General features: G+C 36.4%; 1 long non-coding RNA gene across 1 annotated transcript in view; it reads right to left on the reverse strand.

Moving 5' to 3' along the window:
• Positions 1-3,996, reverse strand: part of LOC137472010 (uncharacterized) — a 45,448-nt gene extending 41,452 nt beyond the window's left edge. The window contains exon 1 of the long non-coding RNA XR_010997966.1: positions 3,887-3,996. This is a non-coding gene — a long non-coding RNA (uncharacterized lncRNA). The remainder of the gene's footprint in view (positions 1-3,886) is intronic.
• Positions 3,997-16,176: the final 12,180 nt, after the last annotated feature.

Raw genomic sequence — 16,176 nt, forward strand, 5'->3', positions numbered from 1 at the left:
AAGGATACGTGTTTATCACAAAGCTTTTTTTAATGTGATGAAGGAGCTGAATGAAGAAACTTGACCGTTAGTTTCCAGCAAAACATGAGGACCAGACAGGAGCCCTGTTCTCTGGGCTGTGTACTTATGCCACCCAAAAAAATCTGATGTGATAGTGACAGAAAACAAAGCAAATCAGGTGGTGGGAGCTCCAATCAAGGTCTGCCAGGACCTGCTGGAGAATTAGATCCCTGAGGAAATAAACATTGTGTTCCTCAGATTTTTTCCACGGTGCCTTGACTTTGCTCTGACAATGAAAGTCATTCTTGACAAATAAACTTGAAGAGCTTGTGGGCAAAACGATTGTCCATTTCTGAACTTAACTTGAACCATGTGGAACAATTACTGCTCTGGGTTCACATCCCACTTCAGTGTAAATGTGGAAAGACAGTTATAGAGCAGAAATTGATAAATAAGGGAGTAGGAGAGAGACTTGGACAAGAGCGGAAGTCTAATTAAAAATAAAGGAATGCAGTATAAACTGGTATGTTATCTACAGGCCACCCATTTGTGCCAGCCAATTTTTTAACGAATAACACATGCCTCCCTTTAGCAAGTAGGAAAACATATCTTATTCTTAATTGAATTATACTCAGAGGATGTAAGAAAAAAGAGGAATGAGGTGGGGGAGGAACACAGCTTTAGGTTACAGGGGAAATATGTACAGAAATGGAGCCTTACACATCCCACACAAGCACTATGAACGGCCTAAGACATTTGGAAAAGTTCAGGTGCTACTCTGTTCTCACAGCTGTAGCATAAAGAGTTGTTAAACAACATATTGCCCCTAATATGACATTGTCATAGGCAGCCGCCCCCGCGCTGGGTACAAAGCCTGGGCTCTGGTTTCACTCTGCTTACACTGTGGCTACACACGCCCCTGTACTCTGGCTTGGATAGGGCTGCAAAGAAAAAGGCATGTGGACATACACACATGTGAACTAGGGCTTTGCAAACCCATTCAGACACTCCCAGTGGCCTAATGGTATGAGCTAACAGGCCCATCACCCCTTATATTGGCTGGAAATGAAAATTGTTGTCTTTTAAATGGTTTCAAATTAAATATAGTTTATTTGGACTGCTCCTGCTTCTATGTTATTTCTTAGTGGACATATTCTAAAGACAAATTTTGCCTTGAAGACTTGCATTTGATGTAAAATGAAATTTTATATCTCATTCCTTTTTCTCCATCTTATTTCATGTTTCTTTTCATCATTACAGTTGCTCCTAGTGATGCATTTTTTAAAAATGGAATCTACTTCCCATCCTCTAAGCAAAGCCAATATAAAACCTTCAAAATTTTATTTCAATATTTTACGAGGAAACCAGTTTTCTCCTGTGATAAAACTGTATCATAGAAATGCAATCACTGTTGAAGAAATCTTTTTCATTCTACATTAATTTTTGTTAAGGATTCTGTAGAGGGCACCAGTAATATACCAAGAAACTGTGTCAAGAGACTAAAGAAACCCAGATGACTGTGCCCTATCTTTTGAATCAATTGGCAGCTACATGCAGAAAATAAACCTAGGGAAACACAAAGTATATGGAATAATATAAGTTAAATTTTTAAATATTTCAGAAGCATGCTGAGATTTATTTTACTGTGACAAATATGTGCTGCAGTTGGAAAAAGGAGATTAGCTGGTTGGAAACAATTAACCAAATAGGAAGAGTCACTAAAGAAAGGCAGGAGAGCCAACAGAACAGGATGAGAGGGAGCCAGCTGTGTCAGTAGCCAGAATGGGCATCCCGAGGGAGAGGCAGCAAGCAGCCAGCTGGCCTGGGGAGAGGGGTACCCAGGGGAGGCTGCACTGCGCAACCAAAGCTTTGCCTTCAAAGTTCTTCTCTGTGCTGGGGTACCACTGCTCTAGTCAAACACTTCTTCACAACACGTGTTAATAGCAAATGTAGCTTTTCTGTATTTGCCTGTTTTTGATAAGGTAAAGGAAAAAAAAAGGAGAGATTTTGTTTTGTTAGCTGCATTTATTTATGAAGTGTGAGCTTTCTTAATAGAAAGAGTGGGAGGCAGGGGACTATTCCAACATTCAGCTAACACTAACATTCAGAATCTCCTACCTCAGAGTAAAAACAATTGTTTTTAAGAAAAAACATACCCTAAGAGCAGTTTTAGTTGTATTGTGGCATAATAGATGTATAAATCATGGAGAAAATGAAATTACAAAACTACTCCTTGCTATATAAACAACTTTGTTTTTTTTATTTCATGCCATATATTGTTTGCAATCAGAAACCTACAAATTTTTGCACATTTAAGAAACCCATGACAGATGCATTCATGCTACTTAACAAAAGTGCAATAGACATATCTAATATGTGACAGAACATTTAAAATATTTTTTTCACCTGGAAAAGTTTTAAAATAGATTTTTAATTTAATTTCCTTAAATTAAAAAATAGAGTGGCTGTTGTGAGCACATTTCACTTTGCAGAGTGTTCCTAATTCTACTTTTACTTATTTCTAAGCAGTCAATAATTTAATATGTGGTGACCAATTTAATTTATATTGATGATAACTGAATTTTAAGAAAGCCCTGAAAATTTCGGTTTGTGTATATATATATATATATATATATATATATATATGTGTGTGTGTTATATGTTTATAATATATATATATATAATAATGTGTATATATATAATATATATACTATATATATATATATATATACACACACTATATATACTATATTATACTATATATACTATATATAGTATATTATATATACTATATATATAATATATATAATATATATATATATAATGTGTGTATATATATATATATGTGTGTGTGTTATATGTTGTATATATATATATATATATATATATATATATATAACATATAACACACACACATATATAACAAATATATGTTTGCCTTTTTCTGGGATTGGAATTTTTCATTATGGTGGACCAATAATCCTCATGTGAAAGTTCAGATGTCATGCTTATGGTAAAGTTTAGCTTTGAGAAGTATAAACATCATATTTCTGAATGGAACAAGTGTCTGAAGACAATAGAAAGGCATCTTAATCTTTTGATGCTTTAGAGGAAATCACTGTGCTGCTGGTGGAAAGTCCAGCACTGACTACGGCTGCCAATAGATGTTTTCCTGGCCTTTGCCTAATCCTTATTCTTTGGGTGATTCTTGCATTTTCTACTTTTATAAATTTTAAAGGCCAAATTTACCTCTATTGCTGCTCTAAACCAAGTCAGGATCAAAACTCCTATTGTTCTCAATGTTTCAAAAATTTCTTAGGGCTGTCTTTTACAACTATCTGATTTCATCTTGCAGAGATTCATGTAAATCATTTTAACAGGCTTGAGTGAGTTTACAGCCCATCATTTTGATTTGAATAAACCTCAAAGTCCAATAGGAATTTCAGCTCAAGCCTTAAGAACAGAATCAAGACTATGCATAATCCGTTGTAAACCATATGTCAGCCTACTTTCCCTGCAAACCTCTCCTAGCACTGTGAGAGGATTTGGAAAGCTCAGCAAACCTTGAACAGAATCTAGTTTCTTGGCTTGTGACCAAACCTCAAACCTTAGAAATTGATTTTCTTTTCCTTGCAAAGGTTTTACACAATTGTCATTGCCCTGCAGTTGTAGTCAAGGCAATTCTTTACTTTTTGTGCATGACTCTTGTGCTGCTTCTGAAGTGAAGAAAAACCCTTCTCACAGTGAGCAGAAAACTACCTCCTTCACAATTAGATATGTGCCCTAGGACAGTATCCATAAAATAGATCAAACTGTGGGGACAGAATTTTAAATGTATAATGTGTATAAATCTCACTATAAAGTTGTTTTAAGTTTTATACCTTACCTTTATCTCTTCATATATCACTTATGATGACTTCAAGTTGCCTTCAAGGTAGACAATATCTTTGTGTTCATGTAGCCCAAAACACAGCTGTAACAGGACCCTGTGTGGGGTACTCCTGCAATATAAATACATAGTAAAAATAATAATACTATTAATAGTCTCTTGTACAATTTATGTGAACTACAGCTATGGAGTACACCTTCCACGAACAAAGTTTCTTGGTGCCAGACTAGTTTTTGTTGGTCAGGAGTCTGCTCTAACAGCTCATAGTTCTGGGAGCAATTCTTCATGCCAGCCATCTCTCTTTGGGGCTGTAAATTCTCCTCTTTGAACCTTATAAATCCATTGACCTCTATAACTTGGCACTTTGCATCAGAGTAAACGACCCACCTGCTAATGAATTTATTGAAACAAAGCATACATTTTGCTGACATGACCCCACATTTTTCCAAATGCTGACTTAGAAATCTTTAGAGAAACTCATCTGCTTTAAAAAAAGAGGCTTTCTAAACTAATACCTTGGTTTTATTTAAACATTTTAAATGTATGTTGAAGTGCTGTATGAAATAGTGCCAAAAAGTGAATAATAGTGAATATTATTTTTAAATGCTCATCTGTAACTACATCTCTCTAAACTTAAAATTTATGTTTCATGAGAGTTTTTTTTTTTGGGGAGGAATGCATTATATTTTAAAAAGAAATTAATGACCTTCTGTAAAAGTAGAGATGGCTGGCAACTCTGCTTTGTGTGTAGTAATAAAAATGGTTTATTGGCCTAACACAGTTAAACACAGGAGCCAAATTATACTCAGGCTCAACTTCATATCTTGTGTGACTCTGGGGGCATCATTTCCTGACCTGGATTCCTCCCCTTCTCCAATCCCACCTCTTTTTCTGCCCAAAAGCAAAGCTTAGATGAAGGAAAGTAAATAGCTTTTCTTTCATTTAGCTGTATTTGTTTTCCATTGGCTCCTTTAAAGCAGCACCAGTAAAGTCCCCAGAGCTCCCAAACTAATTTATTTTCTTTCTACTACCTGCCAACTTGAAGCCAAGACTAATTCACCCCAGAAGGTTTAACTCCTGTCAGCTGCAGCATCAGGGACATATCAGTGCCACTGTGTGTAGGTGAGGATCAATAGGCTCAGGAAGTGTAGAAAAGACATGACTGGAGGAAAACAGGGTTTAGAGGCTGATCATGAAGAAATCAGAGGGACCTGGTATCTGGATTTGGCAGGGGAGCTTGTTTTGAAATAAAAAGGAATATTCCACAAGGAAAAAGGGAAACTGAAGCCTATTGTAAAAATTGGGCTGCAGTTTAGTAGTTTTCTCTTTTGACTTACAACACTATTAAGAAGTAGACTGCATAGTCAGGTTACAGAAGGATTTTCTTAGTTCTGAAGGACTGAAACCCTCATTTTCAAAGTACACCTTAGCACCTTGAAGCTTCTTTTCCCCAGTCTCTTTCATGGAAGTAATCCATGTGTACAGGCACTTCACTTTATGGACTCTAGACTGAACACTCACACCTGTCAAAGGTGACAGGATCTAGTCAGAAAGATCCAAATCCATATAGCTTATTCTTAAAAGTGTAGAACCATCCCCTAAGGAAAAGTTACATGAAACATTTGCCATAATTCTGCGTGGTTATGTAGGAGGAAAAATTTTGTCTGGAATCCTTGTGTTGTGATCCCTGATGAAATTTTTGGCAAAGTTTAGAGATTTAGTTTATATTTCCACAATCTCAAATTTAACTCATAACCTTTAGCAGTTCTCCTAACCTTGCTTCTAAAGTCCTCATTAAAATTGTCTGTATGCTTTTATTACATTAATTTAAAAGGACTACAAGATCATCTGATCTTGTATGGCACTAATTTTTACTTCTTCTCAAAGTATAGATTTTATATAAGTTAAAGCATTTCTGTGTTGGGGAAAACAAACTGTATGTTACTGTATGACACAGAAGAGGATAATCCATGATGCTACTCATGTCTGAACTGTACCTTTTGTAAGAAAATGAATGTCCACAAGAGACATAGGGAATCCCCAGGAGCCAAACTACACTGTCTGTACAGGGGAAGGCAACTTGCATTGTCTTTGAAAATCTTGGATTTAGAAAACTATTTCCTCCAAAATTTTCAAAATCAAGAAATTAGCATGACCCTTGAAATCAGCGTGGCCCAAGAGCAAAGCACATACCATCTGAGAAGCAGAATTCTCTGCATTCATTTTTTCTTTTATCTGTATGGATATAATCTGTCCTGTGTCCCTTCTTCAAATGGGAGGATTTCTTAGACGAAGGTAGAAAACAGTACAGTGAATGCAAGATAGATAATGGTATGCTCACAGAAAAATTATTGCTAACAGTTTAAGGTGACTCTTTGAGGCTTGAAAGATGACATTTGCCCATGCTATGAAAACCAGGCAAAATATCAGTAAAACCATTCTTTCTAAGGCTAAAGAAAAAGGTATAAATGGGCATATGTACATCCTGTTGCATGGGTAGACAGATGGGCTACCCTGATCATCCAGCTCAATACAAATGTGTCTTACTCAAGATCCAGTCCTTAGCTGTCATTGCACCCCCATGAGAAAGACTGAACAATCCTTGAAACTGTCAGATTTTTTTCCCTCCACATACTATGGTCCAAGCAACATCTCAAGTTCTCTTCAGTTAACTGAGTGCCTGTGTTCCAAAAACCTTACAGACACCTATCCAGCAATATGCTATCAAAATGCCCATATTGATGTGACATGCTGAGACAGCTGGGATTGTTCAGCCTGGGCAAGAGAAGGCTTCAGGAAAACCTAGAGCACATAATTGTACCTAAAGGGGGCCTACAAAAAAGCTGGAGAGGGAATTTCTGCAAGGTAGTGATAGGACAACGGAGAATGGCTTTAAACTGCCAGAGGATATATTTAGACTGGATAAAAGGAAGAAATTATTTACTGTGGGGGTGGTGAGGCACTGACACAGGTTGCCCAGAGAAGCTGGGAATGCTCCATCCCTGAAAGTGTTCAAGCCCAGTCTGGATGAGGCTCTGAGCAACCTGGTCTTGTGCAAGGTGTCCCACAGCATGGAGTGTTGGAACCGGATGATTTTTAAGTTCTTTTCCAACCCAGGCCATTCTTATCCAGGTATATTCTTACCATGTGAACTCTCAAATGTGTTTATTCCACATAATTTAGACACGTGAGTGAGGAACCTAATTTAAGAAAATATATACCTTGGACTCCTTTGTGTCAAAGCAAGGGGGTACATTCTTTGTATATGTCCATGTATTCTATATATTTCACAAGTTGTTTAGGTACTACAGGATTAGAACAATTATTAAAGGTAAAAGGGTTCATATCAAGAAGTGAACAGTGGCATTCACAAGGAAGTCTTGATAATGATATGCTGGAGTGCTAACTCACTTCCATCTATATGATATTCCTCCTCCTGCATTTAAATTCACTCCTTATGCAAAGACACCTTTATGCTCACACTCTGTATGCACAGCCTGCTTGCCTGTGCTTCCTCATTCTCAGTTTCTCAATAAATTGTGAATCTCTCACTTGGTTTGTGTATCTGAAAAAAAGGATGAGATCTCAAACATTATTCAGTCCCCATATATAATTTTTTATGAAAGCAGGTGGGCAGAAAAAGAAAAGGCTTGCAGTGTCTTCTTCAGTGAAATAATAGGTTACAACATAGATTTACCAATTTTTTTGATAACAAAAAATGCATTCATGAAAAAAGTTTTATAAATAATTAGCTTGGCAAAACTTCAGATGGATGTCAACCATTCATGCATATTAGAGTCTAGTTATCACTAGTAAATGGGCTGAAATTAGTTAAGAATTCCTTATCTTTAAAAATAGTCTATGTGGAATTTTATGTCTATGTATCATTTATTATTATAAATGCATATTTATTGAAACAGTGAAAATGCAAAAATATTTGTCTAAATGTTATCAAAATTGGCACAAAAAAAAGCTTAGGAGTTCAGTGGAAAGAGGAATTGTCTATGTTACTGAAAAAAAAACCAGGAGGATCAGGAAATATTTTAATAACATTTCAGCTACCAAACAGATAGTATTAGTAAGAATGTGTTTGGTTATGATTTTTTACAGTGAATATTTGACAAACCACACACTTCTGCACATACACAGATATCACCCCTAATGTTTGGATTCCTCTTAATCAAAAACTGAAGAGCATTTTAAGTTTTTAATCTTCTTGATCTTAAATTCTTACCAGAATGGGCAAAAAGTCACTTTACTGAAAAAAAATCTTGAAAACATTTTGATCAGACAAAGTGTTATTCATATGAAAGCTGTAGTCAGGTTTAAGCTAATTATGGAAAAAAAAAGATATTCTTGATGTCAAACTCATGCTCCAAATGAGGTGAGGATGCTACAAGTGAGAGAGGATTAGCAATGTGATAGCTTTAGAAAACTGCTGCTGCCACTGTGTTCTGCTCTGGCATGGAAGACATTTGAAATTATGACCGTGATCAGGGCTGTGAGACTGAGAGGCACAGATTCCTAAATTCATGTGAATCTGGGTGGTGTTTAGGATTCCATTACAAGCCTGCACATGAGACAGGCAGCTGGGGAAGGTTTGGAACCTTTGAGAGTTCTTGGCTTAAAACTGAGTTTAAAACTGAGATCTGCTTTGGGTCCTTAAAGTCATTTGGACTTTATGTATGTCACACTGAACTCTTTAAATGGTGTAAGAATTTAAATCACTTTAAGAGTTTAACATGTAGTTGGTAGAAGAAAAAAAGTCCTATCCTATGGCTTCGAAGGGGAAGAGGTGGATACAATGCAAAGCCATGCTTGAGACACTGTGACAACATGGACATATGAACTAGTGCTGAATTTGGGGTGACTGTTCTGGTCTGGCTTCATGTCCACATGGTGTCTCTGAGATCATCTGATTTTTATGGAAGTGGTCCTCACAACATCCATTTATTCCCATTGAAGTTGTCAGACCTCTTGCTGCATTAGATGTGACTGGTTCCAGGAACATGTCACATTGCTGAAGGAAGTGCCTGGGCATTGCTTTAGTTATTTCTATGAGACTGAACACAGAATTGTCACTCACTTATGCCACCTCCAAGGAAAAGTATCTTTCCAAGCCCTAAGTGCTCTCCTTTGCTCTCAGAGATTTGGTAACTGGAAGAAAGTGTTTCTCCATCTAAATCTCATAAGGATGAAGAGTATGTGGAATGGAGGAAGGAATTCCTTTGAGGAATAGAGTCTTAACAACCAGCACCAGGGGGCTTCTTGATGGAAAATGGGGAATAATTCACTGAAATCAAAGTATTTTATTGAAGTAAGAATTTGAACTCAGGATCTTACTCTTTTTTGGTGAATATGCAGATCTAATCTGTACCAGATATTCTTGATGAGCTGTATTTGCAGCATGAACAGTACAGAGCATCTTCTAAACATCCCTGACTGAACTGGGCTCCATGTGCTGCATCCTAATTCAAAGGCAGCTCTCATACAGGTGTGGATGCATTTTGCCTGAGGTAGAATGAAGCTATTTATGTGCTTTACAAAGTGCAATAGTTTCTTCTCCCAAGCAACAGGACTCACAGGGCAAAATGTCAGACACAGACGACCTACTGAACACAAGTTAACAAGATCTTGAACAATTTTCTGCAGAGGAGTGTGATGAACCCATTATAAGGAATGATGTGGGTCCTCTGTGGGCTCTCAGTGTTTCAACTGTATCATTATTTGTCATATTTACAGTATATGACAAATGAGCTAAGGGGAGAAAAACCTGGACTGGAAAGAGATTAGATCATCTGGGATGAAAAACTGCCAACACTGAGGCTTTACACCAAAAGAAAAATAATAATCATGCCTTACATAAAGCATGTGTAATCTCTGCAGCTACCTTGAAAAAATGCCCCCCTTCAGGACATTTCTTACCCTTTCTTCTACACACAGTTCTCCCATCTCATTTATCTTTGAGGCAAAGATGCATTTTCAATCTTCGTTGTCCTCTTCTGCAGAAAACACTGTATGCATCATATGCAGAAACATGAGCAAACCGTGGTTTGAATCCCTTCCACCCTTTCAGAAATTATTAAGCATCCAACATATGAGAAGCCATGTTTCTAATCACTTTTATGTTCCATTGACCAAGCTCTTTTCCCAATAGCACTGTTATTTAATACTGAATACTAATGAAGCCTGACTTTGTTAGAAAGGTTTCTTATTCACTTTGGTTTTGTTTTTTTTTTTTACTCTTGAGGTGCATTTCTGCTTCACCTTTGACATCTGTGTATGCACCCTGATACTAGTGCAACCCATTTTAGAAAAAATTGTCCCTATATGGCTCTTCTCAGACTTCCAGACCTGTTGCAGATACTCTGAATGATACAGAGGGTAGATGGCCCTTTAAAATGTGACCTGAACAAAACACATTTATGAGCACTCAATGGCAGAGTGTAATGTACAATATGTAAGTATTTAAAATGTATACCACAGAATGAGACATTTTACTGGCTGAAATCACATCATTTAAATTGTGGCAATGACCTCCTGCCGTGCAACATATTTTTTGTGTGCACATAGACATTACATGGAAGGAAAACTCATACTATAGGCAGCTCTAACAAGACCCAGGTATTCAATGAAATTCAATTCCTGTTTTCTGTAGCACTCCTTTTACCACTGAATAACTTATTTTTCTTTATTGTTTTCCCCCTCTCCTGAGCTGTCTTTCTTGCAGAGTTCAGGGCTGCAGTGTTGGTTCCTCTCCTGACACATCCATCCTACACTGACCATAAAGAGCAAGAGGCTGACAGATAATGTCAAACAGCTTTCCATGGGAACTGGGATTATGCGAGTACAGCTTGATCTCTGCAATGGTTCAGAACCACTCAGATATACATTGTGCACTGCTGCCGAAAGCTTGTCTCCAGGCTACTAGGAGAGATATTTAAGGCACTGTGATGTTTAAACAGAAAAAATATGCCTTTTATTAATCATATTTGCACAACTGATCAGGAAAATTCATTTCTTATGTTTTCAGAATTAATTTTGTGGAGCAAAGTGAAGTAAGATTAACCTATAGACCTAAGCAAAACTATGGCTTCTTTGTTTCAGTCTGGAAAAAGGCCAAATAACATTATAGCATACTTTACTGGTACTGTTATATATTAGGAAAGTCCCAAAAGGGTTTGAGAAGGAACCAGTACGTAACAGAGTTAGTGACTGGCTATACAGCTCTGTCTTGTACTGTTTCCAGATTCTTACACTATGAACCACACAGTTATCAGTTTCATTCTCACTGTGATTCCAGAGAGACACATACATCACACAGGCACTATGCTAATACTTTGACAAATGAAAAGGTCACTTTTTGCCCAGATAGTCCATATCTGGTAGAGGTGGGAGAAGATCTAGGTAAGAGTCTTGTAACACATCAGCTTCTATTTTTCCATTGTGCATTACTTGCTTTTCTGTTGTGGTTTTTTTTTTTTATTTCTGTAGGAATTTTTTTCTTTATTCCACTGTATTTCAATGTGATTAATCTAAACTTATTGAATACAAATTTTATCCAGACATAGGGTTTCTAGCTAACAGTCCATTGTCTGTTATATGTAAAGAATTGGGGCAAAATTTTTAAATATGCTCACGTATTTAGCTAGGATAAATTACTTAATCAACCAATCTTTTCTGTGTTTACGGAGATATTGAAAACTGTAGTGCCTACTGAAGTTAGTGGGAACTTTGCCTTCTCAGTATGTCTAGAAACTTGACTTAATTAGTCAATGTTTTATTGATTAATAAACTTTCTACATGTTCACACAGCAGCATAAAACTCTAGTGACTTCAGTTTTCTGGCCATTTTCAATTGGTCTAGAAAAATAACCATAAAAAGATGATGTGATAAGGAAGTTGTTGCTTTTATTGTAAATCCTTACTCTGCATCTATTTTAATCCTAATTAGTTTCTATAGCTTAAACAAAGTTTATATTACATATGGTATCCAAACAAGATAACATGTAAGAATTTCAAAAATAATTTCCAGAGAACAACTAATTAAACCTATGTCCTCACTGTCAAGTACAACAGCACAACCTTCCAGCTGTCAGCTGCCCCTGTCAGGAAAAGTCATAGGAAAAAGATGTTTCCTGCATACCTTGCCAGTCACAATGATACCCAAGGCATTGGTTTTATACACAGTGAGGTCTATGTGAAACCAGTGGAGATGATGTCTTAATTTCTTTAATAATTAGAAATCTATACAATTTTATATTCATTTAGAGAGTGGAAGAGAAACTTCAAGGTCTTTATTTCATGTAGTCATCACAAGGTAGTAGACATTTACACAACATAGACATTTGATTGTTCTAATATCAAGGGACTAAGACAAAAATTTTGGACGATTGACTTCTGTATATTTTGCTTATATTTTATTTAGAATTACCTTCTTTCTCTACATATCAGTACAATTCTACCTCAGCCCCACTGTGCCTAGCCTCATTCAAAATAATGTAGAACCATTATTTTGTAAAAGGCATGTGTATTCATTACTATAGGATTTTCTAATTATTGCAAGTTTCTCTGTTCATCAGAAATAGGTGGAACTACTGCAATTCAATTCTGGTTATTATTTTGGGCATATGGAGGTCTGAATATATTTACTTTTGTTTATTCCATATGTAATTTCAGGAAGGTTGGGTCCCACAAAGCATTGAATCCCTATGACTTGCAATGAAATCAGGAGTGAGCAGTTGGCTGGGATCTCTCATTTTTACCTTGTCCTTGAGAATCAGACAAATGACTTGCTGTGGAAGTTTCCAGAATTAAAAACCAAACCACAATACCGACAACAATAAAATCCACAAAGCCTACAGCCATCCACTTCAATGGATATTTTTCATATCCAAACAATAAAAGCATCAGGCTTAAGTATCAGATTAAAGCTGTCAATTTACTGGCCAAAAGAGATGTTATTGTTTCACATAATCTAATGTATACATTTAGACAGTTTCATGGTTCATTCAGTTCCTCCAGTTTCTTTTACATTTGGGATCTATTCCAGTCTCTGTCACAGAGACCTGACTCTTTCTTTGGTTGTGAAGGCTCCACAGCAGCATAGCCTGGATTGTGCTGAGCCTCAGGATAGCCATGCAAGTCTGGGTGATCCAGGAAGGAAAATCTCTGAAGCTCTAAAGGTACAGTGTACTTTTAAGGCCAATAAATTTGCTGTAGGAAAGGCCTCAAGAAGGTATTATTAATAAGTTTAAAAGCCTCCTTTCTCAGCATTTTCAAACCAACATAAACATGATTTCTGCTTTATTTCTCAGTATTATAAAACTTTAACAGCACTGAACTGTAAAAATAACTAAATCTGTCTTTTTGTTTCCTCTCCAGAGAACTTCCAAATCTTTCTGTTAAATTTCTACACTCTGTCACAGACATATTTTTATATTTCTCTGTCATTTCTTTGTCTCGGCTCTGTGGAAAAGAGAAATTATCCAATTATCTTGAGGAGAGGATTTCTAATAAAAATTTATAAAGAAACAGGAAGTGCTGTCACCTTCACTCTCTCTTTTTCCTTTTTTCTCCCTTCTCTGTTGTTGGTCAGGAAAGAAATGCTTGCATTGACATGAACATTTTTCTATGCAAATACAGGCAAAGCCAGGCAAAGAAAGATTTTATACTGATTCCTGTAAACTCCGTTCCTGGATCAGATGTGGTAGCAGTTGTATCTGGGCAGAGTTTTCCGCAGATTGTTCTCTTGGAGCAGACATAGGATTCATCCAAAAGGGGATTTGGTCCCAGAACTCCCAGGGAAGCAGAGACACTGATGGGGAAGACTGCTCCGGTGGCTGCGAGCTCCTCCACCCCCAGGCAGCTGAGCTCCTTTTCCCCTGGCCTTCCTGTGCCTGAGACGGTTTTGAAAAAAAGAGTCAAGGCAAAAATAAATGCAGTGTTTAGTTTCCAACTGCATTAACATCTGGATACATCTGAATATGGTTACTGGATGGGATATTGCATGTTTCTTGGCATTGTTTTCCTTGCTCCCAGTGTTTTTCTGCTCCTCGTCACTCACTGGCTGATCCCTTGATGCCCTGGTAAATGCAATCACACTTGCATATTTGACTTTTCTGCCAGTGTTAGAAGTCAGGAATAATCATTCTTATTTTCACATATGAGTCAATGGGTTTGAACTTTTTGCAGTGTTATTCTGGTGTTTTATCTCTTCCTGTGGAGCTTTCCTGTCCCAGTGCCTGTCTATCAGAATGTCTTCCTGACTTATTTTTTACCTCAAAATTCTATTCTTCTGCTATGCTTCCATAAAACTCAGAAAAGACAATATAGTGAATGTGCTACATGTCCAACTTCATTCATCCCTTTCTAATGATTAACAGAATTAATTTTTATATACAGCTGATGAATGCATTTCTTTGCATTGATTTAATTTATTAATTTTGAAAGCCATTGCTGTTATTAAAATTACATGAAAATAATTAAATTATTTACACTTTTTTGTTAATAATTCACTTTACCCACTGACTAAAACAGTTTCAGATTTTTTTATGAAGGGACTCTTGGATAGTTTTGAACAGGTTCTTTTACCCCTTGACAGTTTCACTTGCTTATTTCACAAGAGGCCTTTAAGTCTTACTGTTAAACCTAACTTTTTGAAATGAAATGAAAATGTAATACAATGAAAATGTAATAACCAATGGGAACACTCTAGAAATCAGTCTAAAAGCAACTTGCTGATCAAATAAAAAAACCCTTCTACCTAGAGCTGGATTCTACTTAGTCTCCTCTTGAGAGAAGAAGCTGCAATTCCTGTTCCAATCCCAACTTTTATAATTTCAAAACTGTTCAAAACTTAAGAAATGTAGCTCATTTGTTATGTAACTTTAATAATAGATATGTTTATACAGAGAAAAACCCTTAATTTTAATCCAATATTGTCAATTTTGGGAACCAATCCAGGATCCTTTTCTGCCCCTCTGTAGTTTAACAAAAAAATAGGTGATCATTCAGGACTGTATTTCTTCCTTTTATGTAATAAGCAATGTTTAAATCTATGTTAAGTTTCTACTTTTTTGTTTTGGGCACCTTTATTCTGTACAGTAAATACATATTACAAGCAGAGGAAAATTAATTGATTCCAAGATAAAAGACATCAACCCAATAGTCATCAGGCACAGCAGCTAAGAGTGAAACATAGCAGGCAGAGCAAGGTTAATGCACAGATTGTAATGAATTCTCTTACAGGCAGTTGTAAGTAGACTACACTGAGGGGTTGTATACTCTACTTGTATATACTACGTTGGGTGATTGAAATTCCTGCTCTAAGTTCTTATATATAAATGTTTAGTTGCTTATCAGCAGAGTGAAAAAGGTCTGGGTTTTGGTGACATCTGAAATAAAAAGCAGCTGCCTGGTGTTTTGGGATCTGCCTTTCACTAGCCAGTTTAAAACCACTGCCTCACTTCTGCAAGTCTCAAAAGTTTTTGTATCCCCAAAGGCAGCCAGAAATTAAATTTGCCTGCTAATAACATTGTGCATTTGAAAAGTATACAGATAAAATACTTTATATTTTTTCCTTGCCTGCTAGCTTTTCTGTTTCTCATTCAAGATCTCATAGAATTGTGGTAGAACATGTGTTTTAATTAGTGTAATTTGCATGTACCTCCTCAAAAGTGAAGTAAGGTCCCAAATTAAATTGCTTTGAGTGCTCATCTGATTTGTAGATTCATAAATTAAATATGATAAATAAAGCACTTTTAATTTTTTTTTTTTTTTTTTTTTTTTTTTTTTTTTTTTTATATTTTAGTAGTTGCCCTACAGTCAGCTCTCTGCACAGATATCTTCTGCTATGAGACTGCTCCTTGCTACATTGGAACAACATTTGGCTGTGTGTGCATTGCACACAGCAAATAGCATCCTCATGTCTTTGGTGAACTCAGGGGAGGAATAGTTTTGCATGTATTTCCACTGGACCTGCAAATGTTGTATATGCCTTGCATAGGTCTTAAACCACATTTGCATTCATGAATCAGCTAGAAAATTTAGGATTTCAGTTGTGTTGTGCACTTTGAGGGAGACTATCCTTGATTTGAAAAAGTAGGTGCTAAATTAACAAAACAAAATTCAGTTTTCATCTGTCTGTACTCTTTTCACCTTACTCATTTCTTGTTCCCTCTGCTTTTTCTAAATTACAGCCCTTATACTCTACAAAGTGATGACTTTAATTTGCTTTATACTTTAAAGGAAGAAATGAGATAACTGTAATGCCATAAAAAGGGAAC

This window comes from Anomalospiza imberbis, chromosome 3 (assembly GCF_031753505.1).
Source record: "Anomalospiza imberbis isolate Cuckoo-Finch-1a 21T00152 chromosome 3, ASM3175350v1, whole genome shotgun sequence".
Classification (NCBI taxonomy): Eukaryota; Metazoa; Chordata; class Aves; order Passeriformes; family Viduidae; genus Anomalospiza; species Anomalospiza imberbis.